This window comes from Cherax quadricarinatus, chromosome 62 (genome assembly GCF_038502225.1).
Source record: "Cherax quadricarinatus isolate ZL_2023a chromosome 62, ASM3850222v1, whole genome shotgun sequence".
Lineage (NCBI taxonomy): Eukaryota > Metazoa > Arthropoda > Malacostraca > Decapoda > Parastacidae > Cherax > Cherax quadricarinatus.
In genome coordinates this window covers 2,028,116-2,042,752 of record NC_091353.1, presented here as the reverse complement: position 1 = coordinate 2,042,752, position 14,637 = coordinate 2,028,116, and the positions used below count along the sequence as shown (strand labels likewise).

The following is a 14,637-nucleotide window of genomic DNA, read 5'->3' as shown; positions in this document are numbered from 1 at the left end:
TAGTTTAGTTAAATGTACGTTATGTGTGATGGTTGGGTTTTTTTGGGGTGTATCAAATCTTTTTTTAGTTGAACGTGTGTTTTCTTACGTATAAGTTTAGTGCTAAGATAGGGAATGTGGAGCTTTTTGTTGTTATATATAATGGTTACGTTTCATTGTTTACATTGTCTACATGTATAATTGTGTATTGCGTTTTTAAATAAAATATATAAAAAAAAACAAGGGTTGATATACATTTAATATAAATACATTATGAATCACAATCCCTCAGGACGTACAATAGCAAAATAACAAACACAATATTAACAGACACAAAGAGGTTACACAATACACTAGAAAATATCATTTATGACAGAACATAACATTAAGAAAGATGGGTAATCTTAATCCTATTTACACAAGATTTTGAATTGATACAAACACTGTGTTGATCAAGAGAGTAAAGTGCAACTTAGGAACCTAAATAACCATGTCTCTGCTACAGAATTTTTAAAGACTTTTTTAAATCAAGAATATGTAGGTATTAATTATCATAGATGGGAATTATAGTTTAAGAAAAGTAAGGTTGGTGGTGGAGTGAGTTACCAGTGAAGGAATTTGTTGTGTTGTGAGGGAGAAGCCGCGGCTGCGGCGGTGCTCGTCCTTCTTACCGCAGCCGCCGCCACGACAACACCTCTTCATTTTCATCGGTGTTCATCCAGCATGTGTGTTCAACCATCAGCACTCCAGTGTGCTCACAATCTTCCACAATGACTGCAAACTTAGATGCCATGAAAATCAAGAAGCTTAAACTTGAGATTATTGTGTTATTGTAAGATACATGAGACCATGTATCTTCACCCCTGGCAAGCTGCTGCTGCTGCTGGGTAAGCTTTTAATACTTACCTTACGTACTCTTATGTATATATTTATCAATGTTCATGTTAATGTTAATGTAGTTAACACCTTCATACATTGGATGAGGAATGAGAGCACCTTTTATCAGCGTAGTATATTTTACGAAGTTAATGCTTCACATGTCGGCTGCCATTATTAATACTTCTGTAGATTATCTGGATGTGTAATTTTTTTTTAATTTCAGTTGATGTTAGTGTTATGCTAGGCACAGTTAGGTTAGCTAGATGTGAGTATTAACTACGTTATCAAACTTACTAGTTGAACCTGCCTAGCATGGGCCAGTAGGCCTGCTGCAGTGCCTCTTCTTTATGTTCAAATGCTCACATGTTACAACTGACAACCTTCACAGTTTATGATAACCAGGAGTCGTAAAAATAGTTTGGAAGACTTGATGTTGGGGTCAGTTTATATTATGGTTGGATCCCCCACCCGGGACCGCTTGTTACCGCGCGGTAACAAGCGGTCCCCAGTGAGGGCTCGGATATTAATATAAATGACCAGTCGAAATTTTTGTGACTTTAATACTATAAACTATGATTGTTAGTCGTAGCATGTGGCCTGGCTGGCAAAGTTTGTTTCAAAAGCTGAAGATCCCGGGTTCGACTCCCGGCAGGGGTGGAAACACGTTCCTTACACCTGTTGTCCTGTTCACCTGGTAAGTAGGTACCTGGGTGTTAGTCGACCAGTGTGGGTCGCATCCTGGGGGACAAAATAGAGGACCCCAATGAAAATCAAACTATCCCTTGATGATGCACTGTTTTTCTTGGGTTATCCTGAGTAATTAACCCTTTGGGGTTAAAAATCCGAAAGAAATCTTATGTTAACATAAAGGAGGAGCACTGCAGTAGGCCTAGATGCATGTAATGACTACCTGAACAGAGCCTAACTTATGTCTGGTGATGTTTTAAGTAATGGTACTGGTGGACGAGCTGCAGTACTGGGAGTCTAAGTTTATTCAGGTATACATAAATAGTTACATATATGCTGTTATGTATGAAAATCTGTGTAGAGAACCTGAGATAACCCAAAGAAGTCACACTTATTTCCATTGATGTCCTTTTACTGTATTATAATATAAAGGTTATAATCTTATTCTATAATGAAGATAACATTTTATCATACTAAAAGACTATCTACTACACGAGGGTCATTAAGACTATCTACAATACGAGGGTCATTACTAGGAATAAGGTAAAATTACACGTGTTAGTTAAAAAATAGAAAATCATTCCCCTCCCTTTCTGTAGCTACATTCATCAGACACCTTTTGTCACTCTTCTTGAACTGGTTCATGCTATGACTGGCTTTGACATGTACAGGCAGTCTGTTCTATTCCTGTATTGCTGTACAATAAAAGGTGTTTGAAGCCTGGCCAATGACTGTGGGTACTACAAAGTTGTGCTCTCTCCCTCACTCACTACGAAAGCAAAAGACTTGGCAGACGATGCAACATCCCCCCAATGAAAAGCAGGGGTGTCACTAGCACGTTAAGAGACCATACAATAAGTGTCAGGGGCCCGAGACTGTTCAACTGCCTCCCAGCATACATAAGGGGGATTACCAACAGACCCCTGGCAGTCTTCAAGCTGGCACTGGACAAGCACCTAAAGTCGGTTCTTGACCAGTCGGGCTGTGGCTCGTACGTTGGTTTGCGTGCAGCCAGCAGCAACAGCCTGGTTGATCAGGCTCTGATCCACCAGGAGGCCTGGTCACAGACCAGGCCGCGGGGGCGTTGACCCCCGGAACTCTCTCCAGGTAAACTCCAGGTACTATGATTGCTTTGGTTCCCAACCTTGACAAAATTGACAACAAGATATTCTGGACACTGAGCAATTTTATAAACATGATTTAGCTTTAGTTGTTTTACTGTCTTCAACATTCAGTATATCCAACTGCTGTAATTCACCCTGGCCTACATGCTGTCTTGGACCCAGGTCCAGGATAAATCTTACAATTTTTTTCTGGGTGATTTACAGTCAATCTTTAAGTTTTTTGTCAAGGCGGAGTACCATGAAGAGGAAGCGTAGTTCATGACACTGTACAAGGGCTAGACATAGGTTCCTGCGAGCCTCAGTAGGTAGATACTGTTTTGTCTATAGAGGAACTTCAGTTTGACATTCGCTTTCTTTACTACACTTTTCTTTATCAATTCTGACATGGATGGGTCAAAGGGGATTCCTCAGATATTTTACTGAGGAAACCGAAGTGATGGGCTCCCCATTACATTAAAATTATTTACCCTTCTCAGTTTGTTTCGTGCCAAAGAGAATGGCTTCAGTTTTCCGAAGGTGTAATGATAGTCACTGGGAAAGCATGTGGGATATGCATTACTACAAAACACCCCAACAAAATACTTTCACTATACCAATCTGAAATAGTTCTGGTATTTGAAAAGGTAGGTCATGGTAATGAATATGATAAGTGTATATGGATTTCATTAAGGCTTTTAACAGCATTCCATATTGGAGCTTATTGAGGAAAGTAGAGGCAATGGTTTTAAGTTGGAAAAATTCAGGTTCAGGAAGGATATAGGAAAGCGCTTGTTTGGTAATAGAATTGTGGAAGAGTAGAACAAACATGATAGTTTGAATTTCTTAGTGTTGCTTGAGTTTGGTCCTAGTTCTGCACGTGTAGGCATATTTTCCATCTCTTGAATTCTAGAGGACTGGAGCTCATGTTAAATATAATTTTATAAACATTGGGTCATATGGTTTTGAAGACTTTCTTATTTCTTGTCACTGGTTTATAACCGCTTATTAACTGTGAGCCAGTTCAAGTGGTGGTTCTTATTTTTTATTTTGTGTATCTTTCTTTCAATGCACCGGCCACATCCCATTGAAGCAGGGCGGCCCAAAAAGAAAAAAAATTCTTCATAAATTTAGTAATGTATACAGAAGGTTACTAAAAAGCCACTTATTTTAGCTTTTCATAGTTTCATAGTTCACATGAAATATTAATAGTTGATCATCAGTGTCACATCTTCAATAAGTCTTCATTCAATTATGAATAGCTGAATACTATTTTGAATATTTTGTAATTGTATCCTAATGTTTTAATTGATCCAAGACAGTATTGAGGCACTGTAATGTATGTAATTTTTTCCTTTACCTGTAACATGAAGATTAAAAATCATTCTTAACCCTTTGACTGTCGCAAGCATCTTTCTAAAACTTTCTACGTCGCAAAATTTTTGGAAATTTTTTTTTTTTATTTCTTATGAAATGATAGAGAATCTTTTCCTGATGGTAATAACACCAAAATTATGAAATTTTGTTGAAAACTCACGGAATTGTGCTCCCAATAAGTTGATCTCGGCGACATATGCTCATCGTCAATTTTGCCGAATTTGAGCCATGTTTTTCGCCAATTCCATTGTTCCAGTTGACCAAACTCATACCTGGAGAGAGTTCATAGCTATTTCTTTAGAACTCCATTTTTTCTATCGGTTGAGTACAAGAAACTACCCATTTACCGATTTGAACTACCCAATAAAGTGGTCAGAAATTGGCAATTTGGCCAATTTCATGCAAATTAAAAGATGCCAATTTCAAAATAGGGTCCAGAATAACAATGTAGATATTCTTGGCACTAAAATAACATATACTCGGTTCTATTTTGATTTTTTATTCATACAAAAAATACAAAATTTACTGTTATGCAGACTAATGCATTATTGTAAAAATGTTATAAATAAATTAGACTCCCCAGTTGACGTGTACTGGACGTGTGGTGTGATTTGCTTGCTCTTGAACATTAGTAAAAATGGAACATATCAGCTACTTTGAGCTCGATTTCAAGGTCGTTTTCATTGTGAAACTAATGAAGATCTCTATTTCCGTAATGTTTTCCAGTTTATCACGCGAGACCATGAAAATGAGAATAAAACGATTAAATACTATACGAAAACACACCTCAAAGTTGGCGTTTTAATAGTTTTTTTTCTCATGCACTGTATGCTGCAGGATTTTTTTGTGGTGCACACTGACCACACAGACCCATTCTGTCACATGTGGGCCTAACAGCCTTCTCCTGCTTGATTTGAAGCCACTAAAATTTACACGTATTAATACGTCCAAAACAGTGGCGCGTAAGACGTATATATACGACCAAAACAGTCAAAAGGTTAAATATTAAGCAATAATGTGCTTACAAAAGATATTTATTTTAATTTAATGTAGCATGTTTGTGATTTGTAGGAGGTATGGCTGCCACCTCTTCTCTTGCCCACCACAATTGTTTCCTTGGGTCTTTTGCCAAGAAGGTTGATGATATCATTAAGTCCATTATGGACTGGAAATGTCTTAAGGTAGTGAACAGAACCAGTAGGCAGGTGTTGCGGTTGTTTCCTCTGCTGCCTGGGTGATTACTCAGTAAGTGGCTTATTGAACAGGATGAAAGGTATGGTGGTAGTCTTTGTACGTGTTCCCCTCCTTCCTCGTTCTTTGGCTCGTGTTTTTTCTTCTACCAAATATTTTAATTTTCATTTTTCAGTGGTCATTGACATGTACATTTTTAATTTCTGCAGTATGAAAATTTAGATAATTTTAATTTTAAGATTTGTAACACCTGTATGTTTGAAGTTGTTGACATGAAGAGATAGTGTTCATCAAAAAAATAAATAAAAAAAATAAAAAACCACCTTTACTATCACTCCACTGTCTTGCCAGAGGCAGGCACTGTACTTTCCACCTTCAAGACTGAAGTCTGGCTAACCAGTTTCTCTGAATCCTTTCATAAATGTTACCCTGCTTGCACTCACAACACTGAATCCTAAAATCTGCTTTCCTCCTTTGCTATCTTAATATGCTCACACATCTCTCCTTAATATCTAAGCCCTTTGCACACTAAACCTCTGTTACTCCTGCCTTCTCTCCAGTGCAGATTTTTACACCGTGTTCCTCCATCAGTGTGTCCAAATCACCTAAACAATCCCTCTTCAACCCTCTGGATAATACTAAAAGGGCTGAACTATTCACACTACACATTGCCCTCAAACACATCTCCACTGCCTCCAGCCTCCTTGCTGCAACATTCTCAACCCATGCTTCACACCCATACAAGTTTTTTTTTTTTTTTTATCACACTGGCCGATTCCCACCAAGGCAGGGTGGCCCGAAAAAGGAAAACTTTCACCATCATTCACTCCATCACTGTCTTGCCAGAAGGGTGCTTTACACTACAGTTTTTAAACTGCAACATTAACACCCCTCCTTCAGAGTGCAGGCACTGTACTTCCCATCTCCAGGACTCAAGTCCGGCCTGCCGGTTTCCCTGAACCCCTTCATAAATGTTACTTTGCTCACACTCCAACAGCACGTCAAGTATTAAAAACCATTTGTCTCTGTTCACTCCTATCAAACACGCTCACGCATGCCTGCTGGAAGTCCAAGCCCCTTGCACACAAAACCTCCTTTACCCCCTCCCTCCAACCTTTCCTAGGCTGACCCCTACCCCGCCTTCCTTCCACTACAGACTGATACACTCTTGAAGTCATTCTGTTTCGCTCCATTCTCTACATGTCCGAACCACCTCTACAACCCTTCCTCAGCCCTCTGGACAACAGTTTTGGTAATCCCGCACCTCCTCCTAACTTCCAAACTACGAATTCTCTGCATTATATTCACACCACACATTGCCCTCAGACATGACATCTCCACTGCCTCCAGCCTTCTCCTCACTGCAACATTAATCACCCATGCTTCACACCCATATAAGAGCGTTGGTAAAACTATACTCTCATACATTTCCCTCTTTGCCTCCAAGGACAAATTTTTGTCTCCACAGACTCCTAAGTGCACCACTCACCCTTTTCCCCTCATAAATTCTATGATTCACCTCATCTTTCATAGACCCATCCGCTGACATGTCCACTCCCAAATATCTGAATACATTCACCTCCTCCATACTCTCTCCCTCCAATCTGATATCCAATCTTTCATCACCTAATCTTTTTATCCTCATAACCTTACTCTTTCCTGTATTCACCTTTAATTTTCTTTTGCACACCCTACCAAATTCATCCACCAATCTCTGCAACTCCTCTTCAGAATCTCCCAAGAGCACAGTGTCATCAGCAAAGAGCAGCTGTGACGACTCCCACTTTGTGTGTGATTCTTTATCTGTTAACTCCACGCCTCTTGCCAAGACCCTCGCATTTACTTCTCTTACAACCCCATCTATAAATATATTAAACCACGGTGACATCACACATCCTTGTCTAAGGCCTACTTTTACTGGGAAATAATTTCCCTTTCCTACATACTCTAACTTGAGCCTCACTATCCTCGTAAAAACTCTTCACTGCTTTCAGTAACCTACCTCCTACACCATACAAGTGTTGGTGCCACTATACTCTCATACATTCCCCTTTTTGTCTCCATTGATGATCCTTTTTCTCTACAGATGCCTCATTGTACCACTCGCCTTTTTCTCTTCAGTTCTATGGTTCACCTCATCTTTCGTAGACCCATCTACCAACAAGTCCACACCCAAATATCTGACAACCTTTACTTTTTCCATACTCCCTCCTTCCAGTCCGATATCCAATCTTTCATTACCTAAACTTTTTGTTCCCCTCATTGCCTCTCTTTCCTATGTTCACTTTTAATTTTTATCTTTTACACATCCTCCCAAACTCATCTGAACCTTTGTTCGGACAAGTTTGGGCAAGTACCAAAGACACGATACTGTGACTGGAACAATACACAAATAACCCACACATAGGAGAGAGGAGCTTTTGACGGCGTTTTGGTCCGACTTGGATCATTTACAAAGTCTCGCAAACAAAAACGAGAGGAGGGAGTGTATATATAGGCCAGCAGACAGGGATGGGACAATAATAGTAGTAGTAGTAGACGACCACCACTAATAGAGAGGAGCACTGCAAGGGAGCTAGGGGTCCCACAAAGGGTAGGAACAAGAATACAACTGCAAAAAATAGTGGACCACATACCCAAGGCAGTGCTCTCTTAATCTTTGACTCTGCCGCCGCCACCTCTCTGCTTCCCTTCCAACTACCTCTTGTCCCGTCCCTGTTGGCTGGCCTTTAAATAGTGGGACCTCGACTTACGAGTGCCCCAACATACGAGTATTTTGAGATACGAGCTGTTGCTCGGTCAGTTTTTTGCTCTGAGTTAAGAGCCAAAATCTGAGTTACGAGCAAGCTTCCTCCCTCAACCCGCACACCTCTCGCTTGTGTTTATGATTTCGTGCTTTAATTCCATGGATGACATCCTCTTTTTCTCAGTGCTGTCCTTTACACTTACATTCTTAGGACTTCGTCAGAAAAAAGAAATTTGACAAAATAACTACACAAAATGCAAGCAAAACAAGAGAAATGCTTCCACTGCGAGGTAAACAGTGCACTGCGCCAGTTGGCGGGCTCTGAAGCTCCTTGTTATTAATTTAGGGAACTGAAGCTCGCTCATTATAATTATTAATTTAGGGAATTGAGCACAGATCCAATTCCCTAAATCAAAGAGCCCCTCACTAGTGTCAAGGTTCCTGAATAAAGTTTTGCCCCAGTTTTATTCATGCTTGACAATTTTTAATTGTATAATACGTATCTGTAGAACAAAAGTTTAAGATTACATTTAGCTCAGTTGAGCTATAAAGTGAGAGGGCATTATGGAGAGGTAGAAATTGTCAGGTGTTGGAAAGCAGATACAAGAGCACTGCAGTCTTCCTGTTGCTCCATTATTTAGCTTTGAACTATTTGATTACTGGCCCAGTGAGTGTTTCCCATGTAAGTTAATGTGCCCTGGTTATGTTCATTGTCTTCTAGGTCTGTTCTCCCTACTTTCAATACTTTTCAAGATGTTTTTGTCCATTATTGAGGTGGTATATAGATTCTTGAATTAAAGCATTGTAGCCCTTTAGTGTTTGTGGAGAAGGGCTCTGTCGTAAAGGGGGATGGGCAACTTGCTGATAAATTAATTTTTCTCAAGTTAAGGGGTTTAGTATTGTCACTTAATATGCCTGTAAGCCTGGAAAAGCTTATTAAACTGTCATGTAAAAGATGTAAGTGATGTGTGCAGCAGGCCAAGAATGTTCCTTGCTTTATTGATTTGCACAGCATTACTCGAGGATTGTACATAAAATTTTAGTCCAGAATTTTGAGTGCAGGTAAATAAAAAGATTGTTTATTCACTCATAAATTGTTGTGGATGAGTTGGAGTGATATTAACTTTGATTTATAGAGGAAGAAAACATTTTTGGCATAGATTCACCTGCATAATGTGTAGATATGTTAAACCTTAACCCAGGGTTCAATTTTCATAAATTTCTACAGCTGGTTTTATTAGGATTTTTTAATCTATTGTTTAGGGCTGGACTGTGGGAGTAGAAAGTCTTGAAACTGATGAATGATGCAGCCCAAAAGGATTGGTGTTCCAAATTCCGTGACACCAATACACTGTGCCATTTCTCCTGTGTATTTGATACTTGTGTCCAGGTTTGGTATGTCATGAAGTGCATTTGCTCTGAAGTTTACTACTTTGGTACTGCCTTTCTCCAGTGCTTTGATGAATGGATCTGCAGTGTTGCCTGTTGGGAATATATATACCAGCAAATACTACTGAACACAACCATAGGGCTGTCAGCCTAACAAAGCCCTTGGCACATCTTAAATGGGAAGTGCCCAGCCCATTTTGCTCTAACCTTAAAAATGGACCAGGAAGTTGACTGCAGTGCTCCACTATCCAGATAAGCACCTGACATATAAGCTCATTTCAATCTCCATGTATGTTTCAAATATATGCTCTGAATGACTTGATACTGTAATTCTAACAGAAATAATCCCAGTAAGAACTACTACATAAACTAATGTTTATGTATTAATGTTGATAGAATTACCAACAAATATGTAAAGTAAAAGGACACAAATATCACATTAGTTGCACTTGTCTTTTAACCCTTTGACTATTGCACCCCCAAATCCTGAGGTGTCTCATGGTGTTGCAAAATATTTGAAAAAAAAAAAAAAAAATTTCTTATGAAATGATAAAAAGAATCTTTTCCCTGATGGTAATGACACCAAAAGTATGACATTTGATGGAAAACTTGTGGAATTGCGCTCTTGCGAAGTTAGCGACCTCGGTGATATTTACGAATCTGCAATTTCGCCCACCTTGAGCCCTATTTTCGGCTAATTCCATTGTTCCAGTCGACCAAACTCATGGCTATTTTAGAACTCCATTTGTTCTATTGATTGAGTACAAGAAACTGCCCATTTACCGATTTCAACTACCCAATAAAGTGGTCAGAAATTGGCAGTTTGGCCAATTTCACACAAATTAAAAAATATACCAATTTCAAAATAGGGTCCATAATGAACAGTGCAGACATTCCTGGCTCTAAAATAACGTTTTCTTTGTTCATCAGTCATGTCTCCAGGCCCCTCTGATATTACTCTTGCTTTCTAGTTTGAATTTTTATTCAAACAAAAAATAAAAGATTTACTGTTATGCAGACTACTGCATTATTGTAATAATTGTATAAATAATTTAACCCATTCATGACTGCATGATGGCATTTGTTTACTCTTGAACATCAGCAAAACTCAAACATTTTCCCTACTTTGAGATCCATTTCAAGATCCTTTTCATAGTAAAACCAATCAAAATCATCTCTATTTCTGTAATGTTTTCCATTCTATCAGAGACAGAAAACGAGAATGCAAGCATAAATACTACACAAAAATACACCTCAAAGTTGGCATTTTAATCCAAAAACAGTTTTTATTCTCATGCACTGCTTGATGTGGGATTTTTTTTATACAGTGCACACAGACCCATTCTCTCACATGTGGGCCTACCAGCATTCTCCCACTTGATTTGAAGCCACTAGAATTTTTGAGTATACGTCAAACACAATGGTTCGTAAGACACACATACGACCGAAACACAGAGGGTAAACTTTAATATTTATGCCCAAACCTGTTGATATATGCCATTATAGTCTTACTTTTACTGCACTTTTTTCAGTTACACACTGGTAACCCGACCATGGATCAGCTGCTGAGAATAACCTGCATCATGTGACCATGTACCCAGGCAAAGGCTTTATCTTGGTACATTGAAAGAGGTCTTGGAGACTGCACAGGTAATTATTAATTAGATCAGTTTTTAGACCAGGTCTAATAGCACAATGTTGAAGCAAAAAGTGGCTTAGGCATGGAAACCTTTTTCTTTATATAGATTCCTATGGCCTGGGTAGAGCCAAAGGAAAGAACAAGGAACTTTGTGATAAAATGCTTTCTTGTCATTTGAAAATGATGACATCTGATGCAGAATACTTTATCACAACTCAAACCCTGTTACTACTGTTTAATATATACATAAAAGTAAACAGATACTTGACATTAAAATATGTAGGTACTGGATGGATATGTTCCTAGAACTGTTCCAATTTGTGACTCTTTGAAATATGGTGTTATACACATTGGTGTTTTACATTCACTCACAAAATGTCTCGGCACTTTTGTGGACATCGTGTGTGCATAGACAAAATCTCTTCTGAGCAGATTTCTTCTCTGAAGCAGGAAGTATTGTTGGGAAATGATCACCATGCCTCAAACGTGTGGGTATTTGGTGATCATGCCTCAGACAAGAGGGTATATGGTGGTCATTTCTTGGGCGGTGGTGTACTGCAGGTCTTGTGACCTGCTCTTCAAGGGATGGGGGCCTCCCTGGTGTAGTAAAGTGGCTCTTGGTCTGAGGAAATAGACCTTTTGGCCTCCTTCCTCAGACAGAATCTAATTGCCCCCCAGTCCCCCCTTTCCTATCCCATCTTCCCATATTCCTTTCCTATTTTCAGCCTTTGGGACTCTTCCTACAGGCACTCTAGTTCCTAGGTAGGGGGAAGGGTACCGGGGTTCATCCCATTCCGTTGAGGTCCTTGGTGGTGGTGTGGTTGGCCGTGGAATCTGGATCACCTGTAGGTGTCCTGATTCCTCTCTGGTTTCCCGGGGGTGGCTTTGGGTATCTTTTGGGTTACGAGGTGTTTCTCTGTAGGGTGCCTGTTGGATTCTAGGGGGTGGTGGTGGCCGAAGGAGGTATACTTTGTGGTGGGTGTCTGGTTGCCCCCTCTTATCCACCGAGGTGGCTTGGTGGATGTGAGGTTGCTATCCCAGATTGCTGGTTTACTGGCATGAAGGGTAGGGTATGGCACGGGTTCCATGCTGCATCTGCACTACTTGCGGTGCTGAGGTCCTCTTAGGCGCGGAGGGAGATTTATGGCCCTTTCATTCCTCCTAGGAGCTATTCCTCCACGTTCCCTCCTTTTTTCTTTTATTCTTTATTTTTTTTTTTCTAAAAAAAAGCGACCTAACCATGGAGTTCCCAATCCATGAACCTGCTACCCCCCCTGGGCCCCTTCCTGATACTACACCCTGTTCTGACCCTGCCTCATTATTTGACCACTCTTCGGAGATTTCTAATGCCCCCGTACCTCCTGCTGGTGCAGTTTCGACACCTCCAGGTACCAGCGTTTTGACTGACTCCTTAGATGTCTGACCTCTGCTTTGACTGCTTCCAGCTTCCCCCTCTACTGTACGGCAATTTTTGGACTGCTTGCCCGTCCCACACTAGACCTACTTCGGTCCCACTCCTAAACGCCCAAGACCATTACCTGATGATACTTCGCTTCCTTCTCATTCTACTCAGAAAAGACTGGCATGTCACGCACTCCCTTTACATGCTATGTTTGAAAATACACAATGGACTAAGTTTTTTACTCTACGACCAACTTCCTCTACCGTCTATCTTTCCGACCATAGTACTGGCAGGCAAGGCGCTCCTATGCCATATTGGTAGAGATGTATCCTCTCATGCTCTCAAGACTGGTACACGCATTAACACTATCCAGAATGCTAACCAAGCTCATGATCTTTTTCTCCTTACAACTATCAATACTATTCTTGTAACTATTTAAAAACATCATTCCCTCAATTCTTGCAGTGGTACTGTCATTCTGCCCCATACCATTCTCCAACAGAATTTCCAGACATGTGGCGATGACATTCTGAAACAGCTAGAACTCAAAGACCTCTCAATCCTCAAAGTAGACACTGGTGTCCTCCCTGCCTGCAGGTGGGACCACACAAGTGTTCAGCCAAGTGAGGAAATAGTGGTAAATACTCTCCTGACCTGGCTTCTGTTCTTCGGGTTGCCAGTGTTGATATTGCATACTCATGATGTTGCCACCAAAATTGGTAATTATCTTGTCTGTATCTCTCGGGCTTCGTCTATTCCCCTTGTTTTGTTCCTCATAGTCTGCCAGAGATATAGAGCCCTTGAACTTTTCTATCAGAGAGGAATCTTGTTTGGTCACAAGGAGGTTCTTCCCCAGCTGTGGACATCTGTCGTTCTCCCTTTCCGCAAACCGGGTACTACGGGACATCATGCCTCCCACTATCGTCCCATTGCTCTTACCAGTGCAGTTTGCAAGGTGGAGTCTAGTAAATAGAAGTTTTATGTGGTATTTAGAGACTACAGTCTCTCCACTTGTCAATATGGCATTCATAAGGGTCGTTCTACCTTGGACCCCTTATTACATTTAGATATGCATGTCCGTAATACCATTGTCAATAAATACTCGGTTATCGCCATCTTTTTTGACCTTGAAGGGATGACACTACATGGTGGTATAATACCTTGGCCCAGGCCCACTCCTTAGGCTTCTGAGGCAATCTACCATTTTTCCTTAAGAACTTTTTGACTGAAAGACATTTCCGTGTTCGGGTTAATATGCTTTCCCCGGACTTTGTCCAAGCTGATGGTGTCCCCCCCCCCCTCTGGGATGTGTTCTGGACACAACACTTTTTCTCCTTGCTGTAAATGATCTGGCTTCTGTTCTTCCATCCAATACGTATTTGGTCTTCGCTTTATGTTGATGACTTTGCTATAGCTTGTGCAGGCGCTCACTGTCACCTCATTGCAGTTTCTCTCCAGCATGTGGTCAACAGTATTTCCAATTGGGCCACCATGCACGGGTTTAAATTTTCTAGTACTAAAACTTGCCAAATTACTTTCACTAGACCTTCTGTCGTCTCTGATCATCCATTGTACGTACGTATATGGTTCTCATATCCCAGAATGTGTTAGTCAGGTTTCTAGGCCTTCTGTTTGACTGTAGGTTATCCTGGAAACCTCACATTATCTTTCTGGAGGCAACTTGTCATAGCCGGCTGAGCCCCCCTAAAACCCTCGCTCGTCTTTCATGGGGGGGGGGGGCTGTTCGTAGAACTATTCGACTACGTTCAACCCTAATTTTATCGGAACTCGATTATCATGACCAGATATATTCAGTGGCCTCTTCTGTAACTATAGTGTTAATTCCATCCATTACCAGTGATTGTTTCTGCCTCGGTGCTTTTCGCTCTTCACTGATTGAGAGCCTCTATGCAGAGGCGAATGTTCCATCCTTGTCTCATCGCCATAATGCTCATTGCCTTCACTATTATGTTCACTCTCATGACCTCCGTAGTCCTTTCACATATGGGATAGTCACTGATAGTAGATGCTCTTTGTTCGTTGTACCTGTTTACTCCGTCCCTTTTCTCTTCACCTACAATCACACTTAGTCTTCTCTTAAGCTACCACCTTTGTGTTCATGTAGCATCTCACTTTTCCCTACCCCTTGGGAAGTTGCGATGGTTAGTGTTTCTTTCCCACTGCTATGCATGAAAGCCCAAGTGCCTACGGTGGCTTCTCGCTCTTTTTCTAAACCACTTCTGATTTC

General features: G+C 40.6%; 1 long non-coding RNA gene across 1 annotated transcript in view; it reads left to right on the top strand.

Moving 5' to 3' along the window:
* The first annotated feature begins 605 nt into the window (after positions 1 to 605).
* The window catches only part of LOC128687307 (uncharacterized), a 39,493-nt gene continuing 25,461 nt past the window's right edge, over positions 606 to 14,637 (top strand). The window contains exons 1-2 of the long non-coding RNA XR_011393730.1: positions 606 to 866; positions 10,881 to 10,998. This is a non-coding gene — a long non-coding RNA (uncharacterized lncRNA). The remainder of the gene's footprint in view (positions 867 to 10,880; positions 10,999 to 14,637) is intronic.